The sequence below is a fragment of the Heteronotia binoei genome, chromosome 11 (assembly GCF_032191835.1).
Source record: "Heteronotia binoei isolate CCM8104 ecotype False Entrance Well chromosome 11, APGP_CSIRO_Hbin_v1, whole genome shotgun sequence".
Classification (NCBI taxonomy): domain Eukaryota; kingdom Metazoa; phylum Chordata; class Lepidosauria; order Squamata; family Gekkonidae; genus Heteronotia; species Heteronotia binoei.
The window spans coordinates 9,102,324-9,121,391 of record NC_083233.1 but is presented as its reverse complement, the minus strand read 5'-3'; the positions used below and the strand labels follow the sequence as shown (position 1 = coordinate 9,121,391).

General features: G+C 44.1%; 1 protein-coding gene across 8 annotated transcripts in view; it reads left to right on the top strand.

The window, feature by feature from the left end:
* Positions 1-19,068, top strand: part of ARHGEF9 (Cdc42 guanine nucleotide exchange factor 9) — a 497,418-nt gene that overhangs the window by 358,000 nt on the left and 120,350 nt on the right. The window contains exon 1 of one of the 8 annotated variants that reach the window (XM_060249030.1): positions 18,110-18,259. The exons of the other annotated variants lie outside the window; for them this stretch is intronic. The gene's annotated coding sequence lies outside the window, so the exon portion shown is untranslated. Of the gene's footprint in view, positions 1-18,109; positions 18,260-19,068 lie in introns of those variants that run through there. 8 annotated transcript variants of the gene reach the window in all.

Here is a 19,068-nt window from a genome sequence, read left to right as displayed (position 1 = left end):
ATCATTCGGGCCTTAGCTTGACTCTCTCCCCAATGAAGATGTTATGTTAGAATGTGGCAGGTTGGTCTTCCAAGGTTATTTCAAGACACTGGTATATTTTTATCCAAGGTTATTTCAAGACACTGGTATATTTTTATCTGACATTAAGAACATAAGAGAAGCCATGTTAGATCAGGCCAATGGCCCATCCAGTCCAACATTCTGTGTCACACAGCGGCCAAATATAAATATATAAATATATATACACACACACACACACACTGTGGCTAATAGCCACTGATGGACCTCTGCTCCATATTTTTATCTAACCCCCTCTTGAAGGTGGCTATGCTTGTAGCCGCCACCACCTCTTGTGGCAGTGAATTCCACATGTTAATCACCCTTTGGGTGAAGAAGTACTTCCTTTTATCCGTTTTAACCTGTCTGCTCAGCAATTTCATTGAATGCCCACGAGTTCTTGTATTGTGAGAAAGGGAGAAAAGTACTTCTTTCTCTACTTTCTCCATCCCATGCATTATCTTGTAAACCTCTATCATGTCACCCCGCAGTCGACGTTTCTCCAAGCTAAAGAGCCCTAAGCGTTTCAACCTTTCTTCATAGGGAAAGTGTTCCAGCCCTTTAATCATTCTAGTTGCCCTTTTCTGGACTTTCTCCAATGCTATAATATCCTTTTTGAGGTGCGGCGACCAGAACTGCACACAGTACTCACAGAACTACACACAGACATTATATTCATTTAATGAATTCAGTGCATTTATCTGCATTTGACATTCATTCATGGAGGAGTTCTATATAACGGGTGGCCAACGGTAGCTCTCCAGATGTTTTTGCCTACAATTCCCATTAGCCCCAGCCATTGGCCATGCTGGCTGGGGCTGATGGGAGTTGTAGGCAAAAAACATCTGGAGAGCTACTGCTGGCCACCCCTGCTATATAACAATGAACATTTTCCTCTGTGTAATAATAGTCAGTGGTCTGAGACGACCTGCTTTTGTTCGCCAAAGAAATTTAATAAACTTGAATGATCATCAGAGAGCTGTGCTTTTGGGGTTTTAAAGGAGCCAGCGTCATTGGCTGTTACCTTGCTTCCCCTGATCTTCGTTCATTGGTTAGTTTCATAGGAGTCCCACTCTTTTTAGGTAGTGATCATTTCTCTATGAATATGTCATATCTTTGTATCTCTCGGCCTTTCTGCCCTGATGCAAACAAGGACAGATGTTCTCCTCCCTTACGCACCTCAGAGGCTAATGGCTGACCTGGCACACCCTGGGGGACAAGCGAGCATCGGTGAGCCGCTGGGGCAGCAAGAGGAGAAGTCTCTCAGGGCCTCTGAGGCTGTTCATCGGTGGGCAGAGAAGGTGAAAGAGCTGTTGGTCTAAATCTCAACCAGTGCGAGGAACCAGTCACTTTGTGGAGCCAGCCTTTGTCTGGTCCTTGATAGAGCACAGTTAAGAAAGGTGTTGTCCAGAGTCTTAGAGAACTGGGATGATCAAATCTCAGTTCAGTCACACCCGTGGAGAGTGCCTGAGTTTTCAATTGTCGGGTCCATAGGACAATGACATGTAATAAAGAACCAAAAGGAAAGTGTGTCACTCCCAATTTGTCTGTGCTGCCGCGCTGTTGTGTAACACAAGCAATGAAGTTGGCATGACCAAGCAGGCTTGTAAAGCGCAGAAGGTCAACTGGGCAGCAGGGCTTTAGGGCCGGTGGGCTCTGTTCAGAGGATGCGGGTGGGACTTCCGGTTTTGGCAACGTAAGGTAGCGAGCAATCCGGGAAGCCCCCCCGAGAATCGCTTGCTAATCGGGCAGCAGAGGGGTTCCTCCGTCCTGGGGGGCTTGACTCCCGGGAAGGCTGGCAGCTTGACGTCGTGGAGCAGAATCCCAAGCCCAATGTCGCTGCAAGCCTTCCTGCCCCGATCTCCATTGTAATGGTATTGCGGTTAAACATCGGCTTTCTTCTTTTCTTCGGACTTCAACCTTTAACTGTGGTCTGCTTCCTTCAAACAAGTGGATTGTAAGTGCCTGCTTAAATTTTCATTTATTTTGAAAGCTGGATGGTTGTGCTGCCAGGATTGGGAGAGCGCGCAGATTCAAGCGGCAAAGAGACAGAGGCGAGTGTGAAGGGGCGGGGGGGAATCCTCCGGCTCCCTCTTCCCTGCTACTGAGGCCTCCAAAAGACTTGCCCAGAAGATGGTATCGGCTTTTATAACTGTGCCTTGAAGATGCAGCAGGCTAGCAGTAATTTGAGCATGAACGCTACCTAACTGAACTATTCATGACTTGACTGGATTGGCTCTTCCATATATTCTTTATTTTGTGTGTGTGTGTGGTGTGGTGGTGGCACCACAAGGAGTTTAGAAGACTGGCAGGCGCACTAGGCTGAGAAGACGTGCTGTTGTATAATTTTGGATATAAAATCGTGATTTCATAGAATGATTTTTAGAGACTTCTGGTAAAGACCTGGAGATATAGATTTTGAATAAAACTTTGTTGGTCCTAAAGAGACAAAGATTTAGATGACTGTGCTGAAGGGAAGGCATTTAGCCGGAATAAAATTCTTCTGGTTTGAATTAGATATATGTGGAGCTACCTGGTGTTTCTGGTGGATTACAAAAAATAGCTACTTGGCTGACTTTATGAAGATTAATTGTGAAATTAACAAGCCTCTAAGTGGATTATAAAATTTTTGAATGGTCTATATGATTTTTAGCAGCTTTTTTTGTTCCTTAAAGATATTTTAAATTTTTTCAATGGAGTACAAAAAGCTGGCTGGCTGAAGGGGATCCTTGCATCGCTCTCGATTTTTCTTTTGGGTGTTTTTCCTTTTTTCCCCCCTTTTATTTTGTGTTTGGGATACCTGGACCTTTGGGGTTTTTTTCTCTTTCTCTTTGTTTTTGCTTTTCTTTTAGTGGCTATGTTTGGGGATTACCTAAATTGGGCATCCAGCCCTGGATTACAATTGCTTGAGCTCTTACTCTTCTTCATTTTGGAACACTTGGTCAGATTCTTGAAGGATTGTGATCTAGACTCTTGGGTGTCTGAGACATTGGGAGCTTGGTTTGGCAAAAAAAGGTTCTATTTATTATATTGTCTAACATTGTTTGGGGCTGGTTATATTGTTGTTCTAAGTGAGAAGGTTTTGTTCTCAAACAAATTTCTACTTTTCCATAACATTGACATCTTTTGTTGAACTTTGAGTTTGTTGATACAATTTTGAGTTTGTGGATACAAATAGGAACGTTGTGTTCCAAAACCGGTTGCTAAGTGAAAATATCCGAAGTGGTTTAGGTTTGAGGATCACTTTGTTAAAGGAGATGGACAGTAAAGCATCCACTGAGTTTAAGGAGCCACTAAGGAAGAGAGACAATCGAGAAGGTAGACCTTTGACCCCTTCGCCCAGCTTTTCATCTGGCCCTGGAAAGTTTACACCTGCAATTATGCAGGGTGACATGAAGGAAGTGCAAAGTACCCTTTTAACTGCCATAGCACAACTGACTGGTAAGGTAGATAATATAGGCGAACAGATGGTGGAGATTAAACAAGAACTCCAAGAGAATAGAAAGCAAACGGCAGAGACTAATAGAGCTTTGAAGGTTTTAGATGCACAAGTGTCTGATAATACTCAAAAGGTGGAACAATTGGAAAAAGAGCAGAAAGTATATGAGAGTAGATGTCTTCAACTGGAAATGGATAGAGCAGCTTATATACTGTGGTTTCAAAATGTACCAGAAGAAAAATCTGAAGATTTACATAAAATACTAAGCGAAGCTCTTTCAGAAATCCCTCAAGTGACACTTGACAAAATGGAAGAAGAGTTCGACCGGGTTAGGCGGGTTCCATCAAGTTTCATTTGAAGCTGACAAAAAAGGTGACTACAGATAGTATTATGAAACAGACGAGAGACAAGCCAGTGATGATAGCAGGAAACATGGTGAAGAGTTCGAGAGAGGTACAGTTAGACAAAAGAGGAGAGAATATCAAGACTTGACGATTTTTTTGAGGGGAAGAGAAATACCGTACACATGGCTAATGCCAGAAGGCCTTCTTTTTACATATGAAGAGAACAGGCATAGGATTAACTCTACCTTTAAAGCAAAGAACTTTTTAGAGAAAACTGAGAAGAAAGAAGGGAAGAAAAAGAAGGAAGATGAAGAGGAGGAAGAGGAAATCTCAGATGAAGAGGATCCAAGTGGAGCAAGGAGATACCCAACAAGATCACAGATTAAAAAAGGTTAAAAAGATAGCGATAAGAAAAATCCATAATGGCCTCAATTGTTTCGATTGACGTAAATGGACTTAACTCTCCTATAAAAAGGAGGAAGACCTTTAAATATTTGGCAAAATTGGGGATGGATATAATTTGTTTACAAGAAACTCATATTTTGGCAAAAGATCAACATTTATTGAGAAATAAGAAGCTTGGTAATCTATTCGTAGCAACAGACTCAAAAAGAAAAGAAAAGGGGTTTGGCAATTTATATAAAGGACAAATTTAATCCACAGTTGCAGTATGCTTCAGACGATGGAAGAATTGATAGTAAAAAAGTTCTACTGGCAAATATTTATGAACCGAATAAACAGCAGGAATTTTTTTTTAAAGATCTACATCTTAAGCTAGCAAACCTGGAATATGCAGAATACTGTGTAGTAGGAGATTTCAATGCAGTCTGTGATAGACAATTAGACAAAAAAACACATATTTATTTATACTTACTAAAACCAAAGGATTTTAATTGTTATCAAATTTCTGGAAACTTGCAGAAGAACTGGACTTAGTTGATGCATGGAGAACATAATACCCAAAGTCTAGAGGCTTTACATATTATTCTGCTAGGCATCAGTCTTGGTCAAGAATTGACATGTTTTGGCTGCCCACAGATTTGGTTAGAGATTTAGAAATTCTACCAAGAGTTATATCAGACCATAACCCTGTAATGATAAAGTTTAAGGGATCCCAGTTGAAAAGATCTTGGAGGCTAAATACTTCAATTTTGAAAGATAAAGACTTTCTTCAAGAAACCAAGATAGAAATTGAATCCTTTTTTAAGCAAAATACGACTCAAGATGTGAAGATGCAAGTGGTTTGAGAGACAGCCAAAACATATTTTAGGGGGCTAGCAATTAGATTTAATGCCAAGAAAAAGAAGGAAAGAACTGAAAACTTTCAAAAGCTAATGTTACAGGGGGAGAAGGCTGAAAAAAAATTAAAAGCACAACTTACAAAACAGGAGTTCCAAAATAAGATTTAAAAAGTCCAGCACCAACTTAATCTACTAATGGTAGAGGAGGTTGAGAAAAAATTAAGATTTGCCAGGCAGAACTACTTCGAACATGCCAACAAGCCGGGAAGATGGTTGGCTTACAGATTGAGAAAAGAGAATGGAAAAAGAATAATTCCAGTATTGAAAGATGAAAATAACAAAGAGAAATTGCCAAACTGTTGAGCAATTTTACAAAAGATTATATGAAGCCAAGCAAGTTCAAAAGGAAGCTCTGGAAGAGTACATTGAAGAATAATCTTAATAAATTTACAGAAGATCAACGAAGAACATTAAATGAGTCAATAACAGTAAAGGAAATTGGAGACGCAATTACATCACAAAAGAATGGTAATCTCCGGAACCAGATGGTTTACCTGCAGAGTTCTATAAAACTTTTGAAGATTGTTTGTTGATACCATTTAAATCACTTATAGGAAAGATTCAAATTGAAGGCCAATTTCCAGCCTCATGGCAAGAAGCCACAATATCTTTAATTCCTAAAGAGGGCACAGATCTGAAATACATAAAGAATTTTCGACCAATTTCTCTCTTAAATGTGGATTACAAAATTTTTGCTTCAATATTGGCACAACGTCTAAAGAAAGTATTATTGAACACGATTCATCAAGATCAGTCAGGATTTTTGCCCAGAAGATATCTGAAAGATAATGTCAGAACAATATGTAATATAATGGAATACTATGAGAACCATCCAGAGAAACAATTGGCATTAATTTGTCTGGATGCAGAGAAGGCCTTTGATAACGTCCGTTGGCAATTCATGCTACAACAACTAAAGAATATGGAGTGTGGTGAGAACTTCTTGAGATCGATGCAATCAATATACTCATCACAAAGGGCTACGGTGATGGCGAATGGCGAACTAACAGAAGCAATTGCTATCCAAAAAGGGACAAGACAAGGTTGCCCTCTATCACCACTTCTGCTTATTTTGTGTCTAGAGATATTGAATAACCAGAGATAAGAGAAGATTCAAATATCAAGGGAGCCCTAATTAAGGGTGAACTATACAAACTGAGGGCCTTTGCGGATGATCTAGTTTTTAGATTAGAGCAGCCAACAGATTCTATTGACCATCTGCTGAACAAGATTAATCAATTTGATCTCTGGGCAGGATTGAAGATAAATTATCACAAAACAAAATTTCTAACCAAGAATATGACGATAGAACAAAATCAACTTCTTCAACAAAAATCAGGATTCTCTCATGAGAAAAGAGTAAAGTACCTGGGCATTCATATTACAAATAAATGCAGTAATCTAAAGGTAGATAATTATGATAAATTGCTTAAAGAGATTAAAAAAGACCTTGGGAAGTGACAAGATTTGAATTTATCTTTAATGGGAAGAATTGCTTCAGTAAAAATGAATATTTTGCCAAGACTGTTGTTCCTCTTCCAAACCATACCAGTGCGTTTAACTAATGTGTTTTTTCAGGAATTGAATAAAATGGTCTCTGAATTCATTTGGCAAAAGAAAAAAACAAAAATTAAATTGAAGACATTACAAGACTCTAAAACAAGAGCGGGCTTGGGTCTACCTGATTGGCAATTGTATTATAGAGCTTTGGTGTTGACCTAGGTAAGAGATTGGGTCCTTTTGAATGATAGAAGACAGCTGATGTTAGAGGGCCATGATCTCACTATGGGTTGGCATGCATATTCATGGTACCAAAGACTAGAAGGTCATTCATACTTTAAAAATCATGAGTTACAGAAATCCCTGTACCGCACATGGACTTGGCTAAAGCCAAAAATTTATCAGAAAATTCCAAGACCAGTGTCACCGGTAGAAGTATTTATGCCTCCAAATCTTATAAAACCAAACCAGAATTACAGATATGAAGAATTGTTGGGAAAAAAATAATCAATTGAAAACTAAGGAAGAATTGGAAAACATGGATATGGAAAACATGGGGAGGGACGGTGGCTCAGTGGTAGAGCATCTGCTTGGGAAGCAGAAGGTTCCAGGTTCAATCCCCGGCATCTCAAAAAAAGGGTCCAGGCAAATAGGCGTGAAAAACCTCCGCTTGAGACCCTGGAGAGCCGCTGCCAGTCTGAGAAGACAATACTGACTTTGATGGACCAAGGGTGATTCAGTATAAGGCAGCTTCATATGTTCATATGATATCAAAATGAGTTGGTGGTTGAGAACACAAGTAGAATCCAGGTATGCCAAGGATAAGACAATAGATTTTAATATGGATCAATATCCATTTGATAAAATCTTCTTGTGACCTCAAGAAAAGTTAATTTCCAACTTATATTCATATTTACTACAGATGAAGATGCAAGATGAGACTGTAAAAGAGTGTATGGTCCAATGGGCTAAGAACGTTGGCCACAACATCGTGCTAGAAGAATGGAAGAAGTTATGGAAACTTAATATTAAATTAACTAAGTCAGTAGCTTTTAAAGAAAACTTGTATAAGATGTTTTATAGATGGTATGTAACTCCACAAAAACTTTCTGAAACGTACTCTAATACGTCAAATAAGTGTTGGAAATGTAATAAGCATGTTGGGTCTTTCTACCACATGTGGTGGACTTGTGAGGTGGTGAAAGGCTACTGGAAGATGGTGGATGAACTATTACAGAAAATCCTGAAGACACAGATTCCGTTTAAACCAGAACTGTTTTTATTGCGTATATATCCTAATGACTATACGAAAGAGATGAGACATTTATTGGCGCATATTAACACAGCAGCCAGAATCCTTTTGGCACAGAAATGGAAGCTACAGGAAATCCCCACGAGATTGGACTTGGTGGAGAAGATACTGGAAACGGCTGAGATGGACTATTTATCCCAGCTGCTTGCCGGGTAATCTAAGGAAGAAGCAAGAAAACTTTGGGTATGGTTAGATACCTAAGATTCTCTGTTGTTAACTTTTACCCCTCTCTTCTGTAATGAATATTATAACGTCACATATATTTGAAATGTAAAGCTAACTAAACCTAACTAATAAGTCTTACAATCGTTAGAATGTTTTACAAAGAGTGTGTGGATACAGAGCAAAGTGATAATAATATTTGATAAGGTGTGATTTTAAGGAAGTACGACTATACAGGCTAAATTACAATGATACTGATGTCTATATCTAATTCTATTTCCCTCTTTCCCTGTTCCCTTTATTTTTCTGGAAACTAATAGCAATATTGAAATGCAGAGGATGTGGGTGGAACCTGGAGAAGACCAAAAGGTGGCTGGGGCCAGCAAGGATGCTCACTCCCCCCCCCATCCCCATTTGCTTCTGGTAGCCCAGTTTTTGCAGGATCTTCTCTTTGAATTGTTGCCAAGTCTGTTTGATCAGCAGTTAACAGTGGGACAAAACCAAACCTGGGCAGGGGGAGTTAAATTCGGAAAAGTGAAATCTCTTGCAAGTTCTTTTCCGCTCCCTTGCAAACCACTGCCTGCCTTTATAGCCATGCGTTTTTATTGATTTCCTTTTATAAGGATGATTCAAAACAGCAAAAAGCCATAACCAAAAGTAGCGGAGCAAAAATTGTGAGTACAGGAGTGAAAACGAATGTGAAACATCTTCCGCCAGGGATACCTGCCGCTTGTGGCCTTGCAGATTCCACATTTGCTCCAGCATTTGGGCATCCCTTAAACGAGGAGAAGAGAGAGGGAGAGCTTTGTGGTTTTTTGCTTGACCTCAGTTTTCCCACTTCATCTTCTTTCAATGCTGTCTGGCCCAGTTCAGACTTTCAGAGCACACGGTGCCCCCAGTGAAACACAGATAGTCTGCATGGGCTGACGGCTTCTCTGTGGGGCACACCTACATAACTGTCACTAGTTGTGCACTTGCTTTTGAAGTCTTCTTGGCTCATGAGCCTTATCTTATTAATAATGATTAAGACAACCCATCAGGTAAGGTAGGACCCCATGTTCCAGACCGAGAGCTGAGAAGGAAGCAGCAGTAGCTTGCGTCAGGCTAGGTTTGTGCCTGGGGTGACATCTGGGCTGAGCATTTGATAGCTCACTGTCTCAACTGCTATGTAACACCTCTTCACAGTGCACAGTGTCTTGAGTGAGTGATATGTATTTGTGCATTGACAAGGTAGAATCCTACAGTGGCTTTAAAGAACATTAGAAGAGCCCTGCTGGACCAGACCAGTGAGGATCCACCCAGTCCAAGATCCTGTCTCACAGGGTGGCCAACTGGTTCCTCTGGAGGGCCAGCAACAGGGCATGAAGACCAAGGTCTCCCCCTGACATTGCCTCCTGACACTGGGATTCAGAGACTGCCTGTCACCATGGCTGGTAAATGCTGCTGGGCTTCTCATCTATGAATCTGTCTAACCTGCTTTTTAAGAGCCCCGTGGCGCAGAGTGGTAAAGCTGCAGTACTGCAGTCCTAAGCTTTGCTCACAACCTGAGTTCGATCCCAGAGGAAGCTGGGTTCAAGTAGCCAGCTTGAGGTCGACTCAGCCTTCCATCCTTCTGAGGTCGGTAAAATGAGTCCCCAGCTTGCTGGGGCGAAAGTGTAGATGACTGAGGAAGGCAATGGCAAACCACCCTGTAAAAAGTCTGCTGTGAAAACGTCACCCCAGAGTCAGAAATGACTGGTGCTTGCACAGGGGACTGCCTTTACCTTTTTAACCTGCTTTTAAAGCCACCTCTGCTCATAGCCATCACTGTATCTGCCAGCAGTGAATTCCACACGTGACTTGTTCACTGAGTAAAGAACCATTTCCTTTCATCTGTCATGGTCACAATGGAGGCTCCGTCCTCCAAGGAGCTTTCGTCCATCCCAAGGAAACCTCCTCCGACTTAGGTGGTGGCTGTTCTTTCAGCACAAGAGTGATTTTAAGATGAAGACGCTAAGCTTTGTACAGAGGAGTGGTAGGATGGGGGCAGGATCCGCCCCTCGCTGCTACTGCTGCTGGTGGTGTTGATGCCACCCAGCTGTCCCTTGGATATTGGCACATGCTGGTGTGAACAACTCTCAGGGCATTTTCGCACTCACCTTCAGCCGGCGCGACCCCCCTCTTCACCGCGCAGGATCTGCGCGGATTTCGCACTAAATGCCGTGGAGCAGCCTTTTGCGCCGGAAATTCCGGGCGCAAAAGCCGCTCAAACGTAAACCGCCAAAAAGCAGTTTCTGTTTGCGCGGCTTTTGTGACGGGAGTTTCCGGCTCTTCCGGCTGCTCCGCGGCATTTAGTGCGAAATCCGCACAGATCCTGCGCGGTGAAGACGGGGGTCGCGCCGGCTGAACGTGAGTGCGAAAACGCCCTCTGCGTGAGCTGGTGTGTGAGAGAGTGGGAGGCTGGCCCAGGGCACTGCTTTGTAGTCTCAGTGGGAGATTGGCTGGTTCTGGGCATCTGTAGTGATAAAAGGGTATCTGCACATGGCCAAGCACTCTGTGACTTCATTCAGAGTCCAAACAGACCTTGCAAGATCTGTGATGGGCTTTACTCAGCATTTAAAAAAAACTAAACCAGGATCCCCAGCATAGTGCCCACGGACACCTTTCCTTGTGCCACTGAGAGACAGTGAGCAGCTCAAGAGCGGCTTTTGCCCAGCAAATCTTCTGATTGGCTATTGGTAGTAGCTGCAGTATCTTCACTGAGTGACTGAATGTAAGCTGCAGCAGCCATTTTGTGGCTGGCTCTACCTCCTATGGCAGCTATTTTGTAGATGAAGCTGCTATGCTGTGTGAGAATCCCAGAGGTGCCCACAAGCTCAAAATTATTGGAGATCCCTGAACTAAACAATTGTCAGGCATGGCCATGCAGGAAAGGGAGAGGGATTTTTAATTCTCCCGCCCCTTCCTTCTCAAGACTGCAGTTAGACTTGGAAGATGAAAACAGATGAGTGCCCTTTTTCATTTCTCTTCAAAGACTAGTAACAGTGCAGAGAAGGCAGTCTCCATAGGCAAAAGCATCCAGGGATGGGAGAATTAAAGCCCCCCTCCCCTTTTTGTGCATGGCTTGGTGTGACATCTGAACTGAATCGTAATATCCGGAGCATCAGCCTGTGGCTTTAGCTGCTCTTCTGCCTCCACCTTTCTGATGGCTATGGAGTATTGAGAGGGCCAGGGAAGCAAACAAGCCAAACTAAGCCATGGTTTGCCTCTTGTCCATTTGGAAATTCAAACCACATTTTCATTTATTAATCTTGGTTAGAGCAAATCATGGTTTGGCATCCTGAAGGAGAGACAAAAGGAAATACTTCGTCACTCAATAAGAAATTAAACTGTGGAATTCACGGCCAGTGGATCTAGTGATGGTCCCAAGCACGGACAGGGGGTTAGACAAAGTCAAGGAGAAGAGGTCCATGAATGGCTACTAGCATCACAGGAAGTTCTCGCCTTGTTTGTTTGGCCGTCCAGGGCCACTGTGTAATACAGTGTTCTGGACTAGCTGGACCGTTGATCTGGTCTTCATGGCTCCTTTTGTGCCAGTTTGGTGTAGTGGTTAAGTGTGCAGACTCTTATCTGGGAGAACCGGGTTTGATTCCCCACTCCTCCACTTGCACCTGCTGGCATGGCCTTGGGTCAGCCATAGCTCTGGCAGAGGTTGTCCTTGAAAGGGCAGCTGCTGGGAGAGCCCTCTCCAGCCCCACCCACCTCACAGGGTGTCTGTTGTGGGGGAGGAAGGTAAAGGAGACTGTGAGCTGCTCTGAGACTCTTCAGAGTGGAAGGTGGGATATAAATCCAATATCTTCATCTACCTCACAGGGTGTCTGTTGTGGGGGAGGAAGGTAAAGGAGATTGTGAGCCGCTCTGAGACTCTTCGGAATGGAGGGCGGGATATAAATCCAATATCTTCATCTACCTCACAGGGTGTCTGTTGTGGGGGAGGAAGGTAAAGGAGACTGTGAGCTGCTCTGAGACTCTTCAGAGTGGAAGGTGGGATATAAATCCAATATCTTCATCTACCTCACAGGGTGTCTGTTGTGGGGGAGGAAGGTAAAGGAGATTGTGAGCTGCTCTGAGACTCTTCAGAGTGGAGGGCGGGATATAAATCCAATATCTTCATCTACCTCACAGGGTGTCTGTTGTGGGGGAGGAAGGTAAAGGAGACTGTGAGCTGCTCTGAGACTCTTCAGAGTGGAAGGTGGGATATAAATCCAATATCTTCATCTACCTCACAGGGTGTCTGTTGTGGGGGAGGAAGGGAAAGGAGATTGTGAGCCGCTCTGAGACTCTTCGGAGAGGAGGGTGGGATATAAATCCAATATCTTCTTCTTATTATTATGCTGTCTGGGCCTCTTTTCTTCTCACTTTATGCATTCTGGTCTTTGATTCTGGAAAGGAGGTTCAGGCAGCATCAGAGCCAGCTAATCCAGGACACTGTCAATCAAATGCTGGTCTCTGGGCTAGACCTGCACGAAGCCTGCCTCAGATGAAGCCCGGAAGCGTCACTTCCCAGTGCCTCCCAGGGGAGTCATTCTTCCCTTTCTCGTTGCAGTCGTCGTCCTTCACCTTGTCGCTAGGTTTAAAAGGGCTTGCTCAGAGCCATCCAGGCAAAAGCCCTTGGTGTACCCTTAGCAATGGGAGTTCCGTCTGTCCCTGACTTTGCTGCAGGTGGGTTCAGTGTTGTCGAGGAAGCAGCGCAGGGCTCGGCTGCCTGACTCCCCGTTCCACCTTCGATGCACCAGGATATAACAAAACAGGAGCTGACAGGCGGATTTCTTCGTGCTTCATTTCTGCTTCTGCAGAATTGGCACACAAGACATTAAACTGACTCTCAGCTGTACTATCCTAGGAAAAGAACAAAGTGTTAGTAGTCAGTAGATGGAGTTCTTATATAACTGGATGCAAAGGTGGGGGGAGAACAAGGGTTTTGTTTCTTGGGATTTCAGTTCATTTGTTTTTTGCCCTGCTTGTTCTGCTTCAGCGTTGATGTGCTCATAATGCCAGAAATCAAGGCCAGCAAAATACCCAACAGCCCCATATGAGTCCATGTATGAGGAAGTGCATGCAGCGGTAATTCACATGCCATTAAGCTGGTGCAAGAAATGGATGGATTAAATAATTAAAGGCGCCTATGAGTCCAAAATAGCCACCCAGAAGAGGCTGCCTGCAACATCTCTGTATGAGTCACTCCACTACTATCAGGGGTTCCCAGCATGGTGCCCGTGGCCTCCAGGTGCCCACAGACACCTTTCTTGTTCCGCATCAAGTGTCTTTAGAAAGTGACTTGGCCAGGTGGGTCTCCTGCCTTGCGGCTTCTGTTTGGTCACTGGAGATCTGATTGGCTGTGCAGATTACAAGAATGGAGTTTTGGTGGCAGTGCTACCTCAGTATTGGTTCCATTCTCTTTCTCGCAGTCCTCTTTCCAAGTGCACTTTTTAAAATGGATCCTCTTGACCCCTGCAGTTGGTCTTTGTGTGTGTGTGTGTGTGCGCGTGCATGCCTCCACCTCCCGTGGTGGCCATTTTGTGGATGTACTCTTGTGTCAGAATTCCAAAGGTACCCACAGGTTCAAAAAGGTTCAAGACGCCTGACATTCAGTCTCTTCCAGTACAGAAACACAGGCATGATTATGTATCTCAGAAGAGGCCTTGTGTTGTCTTTCTGCATGAGTCAGTGGTCTGGACATACTCACTTCAATTAGCATGGCTTTGCTCAAAAGAGTGACTCGTGGAGAAATGTATGAGGTGGGTTTATTCTTGCTCTTGCACAGTCCAGATGTAGCCCTTTTCAGGTGACAGAAGGATGTCCCCACTCTCAAAAGGACAGGGAGCCCTTATAGGTGGTCAGTTGTGATTCCAGGAGACCTCTAGGCTGCACAGGAAGAACAGAGGCTTGAAGCTGGAGGCGTTTACTCCTCTTGTGTGAAAAGTAAAAAAATGTGTTTCCAGTTTAGGGAAACCTTCTCTTTTGCCAAGCTGTCGGGATTTCTCCTGAGAGGGATTTTTTTTTTCTGACCCAGCTAATTTAAATTTGTTTATTTATATTTACAGGATTTATTTAAAATAATCACACCCCGTCCTCTAATTAGTCTGCTGAGGCAGCTTCCAATCTTATCCGACTGGAACAATAAAACTGATTGTCATGATGTGGCCAGCAATAAAAACAGCACTACAATTGTTATCATAAAATGGCAACACGGACTGAAGCGGCAAAACTTCAGGTAGACAGTGCGGTGAATCATAGAGAACGCATGAAAAAGAAAATGTTTTCACCGAATAGCGAAAACTCTTTGAGCTTGGCAGCAGGGTAGTAGAAGAAGAAGAAGACTGCAGATTTATACCCCGCCCTTCTCTCTGAGTCAGAGACTCAGAGCGGCTTACAATCTCCCATATCTTCTCCCCCCACAAAAGACACCCTGTGAGGTGGGTGGGGCTGAGAGGGCTCTCACAGCAGCTGCCCTTTCAAGGACAACCTCTGCCAGAGCTATGGCTGACCCAAGGCCATTCCAGCAGGTGCAAGTGGAGGAGTGGGGAATCAAACCCGGTTCTCCCAGATAAGAGTCCACACACTTAACCACTGCACCAAACTGGCTGTGAGGAGGTGCCACAACAGAAGAAGCCCTGTCTTTTTCATGGCTATTTACAGTGCAATCCAAAGCAGAGTTTTACACTCTTAAGTCCTTTGAAATAAATTGGCTTAGATGAATGTAACTCTACTTAGGGCTACACTGTTAGTTGACAGAACTTGTTTTTAGTCATACCTTGATTCCCTGTCCTATTTGTCAGTGTTGAACATTAATATATAACATACCCAGTGAAATTTCACTCAAATGTGAGACTTGTGCACAGTGCCATCCAAGGAACTAGATTTCAATAGGATCCTGAGAAGTCTTGCTCAGAATAGGGCTGCTGGTGGCTTCCCCCAGCCTCGTGTCACATCTCAAGCAAAGCTGGAAGAATTCCAGCTGAAAGTGTGCTTTAGTGTCTCTAGGGAACAGGATCTCTATGTTCCTTCATTCTCCCCAGTTTCTGTTTGAAGTGCAGATCAGTTTGGAAGTTATTCTTCAGACAAAATATCTGCTCTCTTAAAAGGCAGCCGTGGGGAACTGAGCTTGCTAGTTGGATGCCAGTTAAGAAAGCTTTTGTCCAGTTTGTGGGCAAGTGACTGTGGTGTCCTGAGCCACTCAGCCAGCATGCTGGTTGAGCAAGCTGTCCAGTGAACCGAGTGCCTGGTGCTTCCATTGACCTCCCATCCAAATGCCTGGCTTGGCGTGAATGTCCCTTATTCCGTTTCTTTTTGTTGTCATTTACCTTTTACTCTTCAGTGGCTTGGGATCTCTGCCTTGCAGTGTTCCTTTTGGATAGTCAGTTGTATTTTGTATGCACGTTGTATGTTTTTAGTACACAGATTATACGGTATTTTTATGTACAATGTACATTATTTATGCCTAGAAATGTATAATTCATTCACGGACAAATACTATTGAAATGCACGCTCTTGAGGCGAAGCAGAAAATGGTGCAAAGAATTGCAGGTTTGCTCTGCGCTAGGAAAACGGTGATCCATGCTACGGTCACCTCGAGATTGGATTACTGCAACGCCCTCTACATGGGGCTGCTCCTGTGCCGAACTTGGCGGCTGCAGCTGGTGCAGAACGCGGCAGCTAGGCTGTTATTGGGACTCCCAAAACGGGAGCACATACCGCCGGGGCTGCGCGGACTGCACTGGCTGCCAGTAGTGTACCGAGTCCGTTACAAGGTGCTGGTCATTACCTTTAAAGCCCTATATGGCCGAGGACCTGCCTACCTGAGGGACCGTCTCTCCCCATATGAGCCCCAGAGAGCGCTGAGGTCAGCAGGGAAGAACCAGCTGAATATCCCCGGGCCAAGGGAGGCCAGATTGAAGACCACCCGGGATCGGGCCTTCTCAATTGCAGCCCCACTATTATGGAACCAACTCCCGCAGGAGGTACAGGCCCTGCGATGCTTAGATCAATTCCGCAGGGCCTGCAAGACCTACCTCTTTAAAACAGCCTTCACCTAATGCTGAGCTAAGGAAATGCTGCTGGATATGTTTTTAGCCACAGAATGTATTAAAGATCTAAGATACAGCACCACAATTAATTAGTTTTAATACAATTTGTAAATGGATTTATGTCGATTTTATAACTATAAATGTAAGTACTATGTATAATTTTATAATTTTATTGTATTGTATTCAAATGTTGTGGGCCGCCCTGAGCCTGCCCTTGCGGGGAGGGCGGGATACAAATAAAAAGTATTATTATTATTATTATTAAAAGCAAACTTGTAACAGGGATTTCCGGAGGGGTGTTAAATTTGAAAGCATCCTGACCCTGCCCTTTGCACCTGCCCTGCTGCAGCACCTGCTGCTGTGTCTGTCATTCTGGAGGAGGAGGATGTTTCGGCCGCCAGTGGCCAGGGAAGATGAATGACGTCACTTCCTGCTAGAGTTACCAACTCCCAGCTGGGAGATTTCTGGATATCGGGGGGGGGGGGCCTGGATAAGGAGGGGTTTGGAGAGGGAAGAGACCTCAGTGGTGTAGAGTCCACCCTCCAAGGCAGCTGTTTTCTCTGGGGAAATGGATCTCTGTCATCTGGAGATCAGTTGTGGTTCTCGGAGATCACCAGGCCCTGGCTGGAGGCTGGCAACCCAGCTTCTTGGGCCCAGGCCGCCGCTGCTGCTTCTGGGTCCAGCTTGTCATTTTGTTGTCATGGTGTCCCAGATCCAGGAGGGGAAAGGTCTATCTTGCCTGGATAAGTAAGTGTCTTGCCCCAGCCTCCACCCAGGGGGAATCCTTCCACAGCCCTTCCCTGTCCTTTGAATCCACAGTGATTGTTGCTGGCTTGCAATGCTCACAACTCTTAAACTCCCCCTCCAACCCAAAGCACTGTTGGAGAAGGCTGCAAGTTTAAGGAAAGAATTGGGGATGGGTAAAGAGGCTATTGAACCCTTTCCTCTCCTGATGACCAAAGTCATCCCCAACCCACCCATCTGCTTTTCTCCCTGGGGGGAAATAAACGAGAGCCTGTGTTCTTCACCCAGGAAAATTATGTGGCTGGGGGAGCCATTCCAAGTGGAAAAATACATAAAGCGAAAAGGGTCAGGCATCGCCTTCTCCTCCACTGACACTTTTGGCCTCTTAAGGCTCAGCTGCTTGGGGCAAAAAGGGATTGGGGTGGGTGGGGGGGGGATATGTGTCTAATAGAGGAGGCTGAAGTTAGTTCCTTATTCCCAGTTCCTTATTTGTGACTTATTCGGAACTTCAACTAAAAACACTGAGGAGGGTTTGAAACTCTGAACCCCAAAATAAGGTTCAGATCAACATATATCATACATCCCCATGTTTTTGGTTTAGTCCACGAATAAGTCATGAATAAGGAAGGGAAAAGGAACTGGGAATAAGGAACTAGCTTCAGCCACCTGTGTAATAGCCAGTTTTGGCTTTATATACACCCTGGCATGAACCAGAGAAGGGCATTTCACGTGTTACTCATCAAGTATCTACCCTGGAAATGTAATCAACATGTGTTTGCCATGTACATGGTACAAATGTTCTCACAGGGAGATGGAATTGGCTCTTGTTCCCTCCCACTTGGTGTCAAATCCAAGTTTATTTTGGACCACGTACGAAATGTGCAGTGAATCCCAGAAATTGTACAGAAAAAAAAGATCTCTCAAGCCATATTTCTGCTTCCTTAGCTACCTTGTGGGGTTTTGTACTGGTCTATTTTTTTCTCTTTCACTTCTGTAGATTTTCCACAAGTGACGAAGGTCTCCTTGTACTGGCCTAAAGAGGCTGAAAGAGGCGTTCGTTGTGCAGCTTTTCTGCTTAATTTTGAAAATAGGCTCTTTTCTGTTCACTGTGTCTTTAAAGCCACTGTTCGGGAAATAGGTGGGCTGGCTCTAAAATCTCCAATTTCTTGACCTTTAAAACTCTCTGTAGGAAGGGGAAACACTGGCACAGTAATAAAAGGAATGTTGTTTAGCAAAATATAATCATCAACGGGAAAAGCAGCTGAACACACACTGTAGAAAAGAGAAACTGATGGAGCCTTTTGCAAATTAAAAGGACGCAGCCATTTCCGAAGGTACACTCTAGAAATAAATGCAGCACCAGTTTCTTGCTTCCAGTAATTTCAGTTGCGCAAGTTGAACGCTTCTTAAAATATATTTTAGTGCAGAGTATAATTTATGTACTTTTCTTATTCGTTGTGATTTTTTTGCAACTCGGGCAGCAAATGCTAATGAAGAGTTTGGGGTATTGTTTTTTTCTTACTTTCTCCCTTTGCTGCAGTCGACAGAAAGGAAGCTGGCGATTGAAAGCTGCTTTGCACTCTGTACTTACCCATCAAGGCACAAGAATATTTTTGTTCCTTTCCTCCCCCACCTGCTGGTTCCACCTTTCAAAAACGAGAGCATTATTAAGATATGCTGCATCCCCTCTGGAGCTCGCCTTGCCTCCTGCTCCTTTCCTGTAGGGCTGGGATTGGGGGTGGGGGGGGGGAGGACAGGGGGAAGAGTTTCTAAAGTCAGGCCTGCTTTGGAAGAAGTTTGTTGTGCTTCTGTCCTGGTTGAAACCCAGGAGATTTGAGACCTGTATCATGGAGATCTGTGCCCCCACCCCCACCCCTACATTTTTTAAAACCCAAAGCAGCCTCAGAGATCCTTTTTTATAGGATTCCTCACCTCTGGAAAATCATGATCTCCCCCCTCTTTTTTTTTTTTTTTTTTGCCTTTTAGGGATGCCATCTCAAATGCTGTCATTCATTAGGGCTCAGCCCTTTGCTGAGTTTCTGGCAGTTCAGCCTCTGTGCGGGGGTGGATGCATCACGATCGGCGCATAGGAATGCGTGCCCGTGAATACAAAGGCGCCATGCAGCGCCCAGCCTGCCGTTTT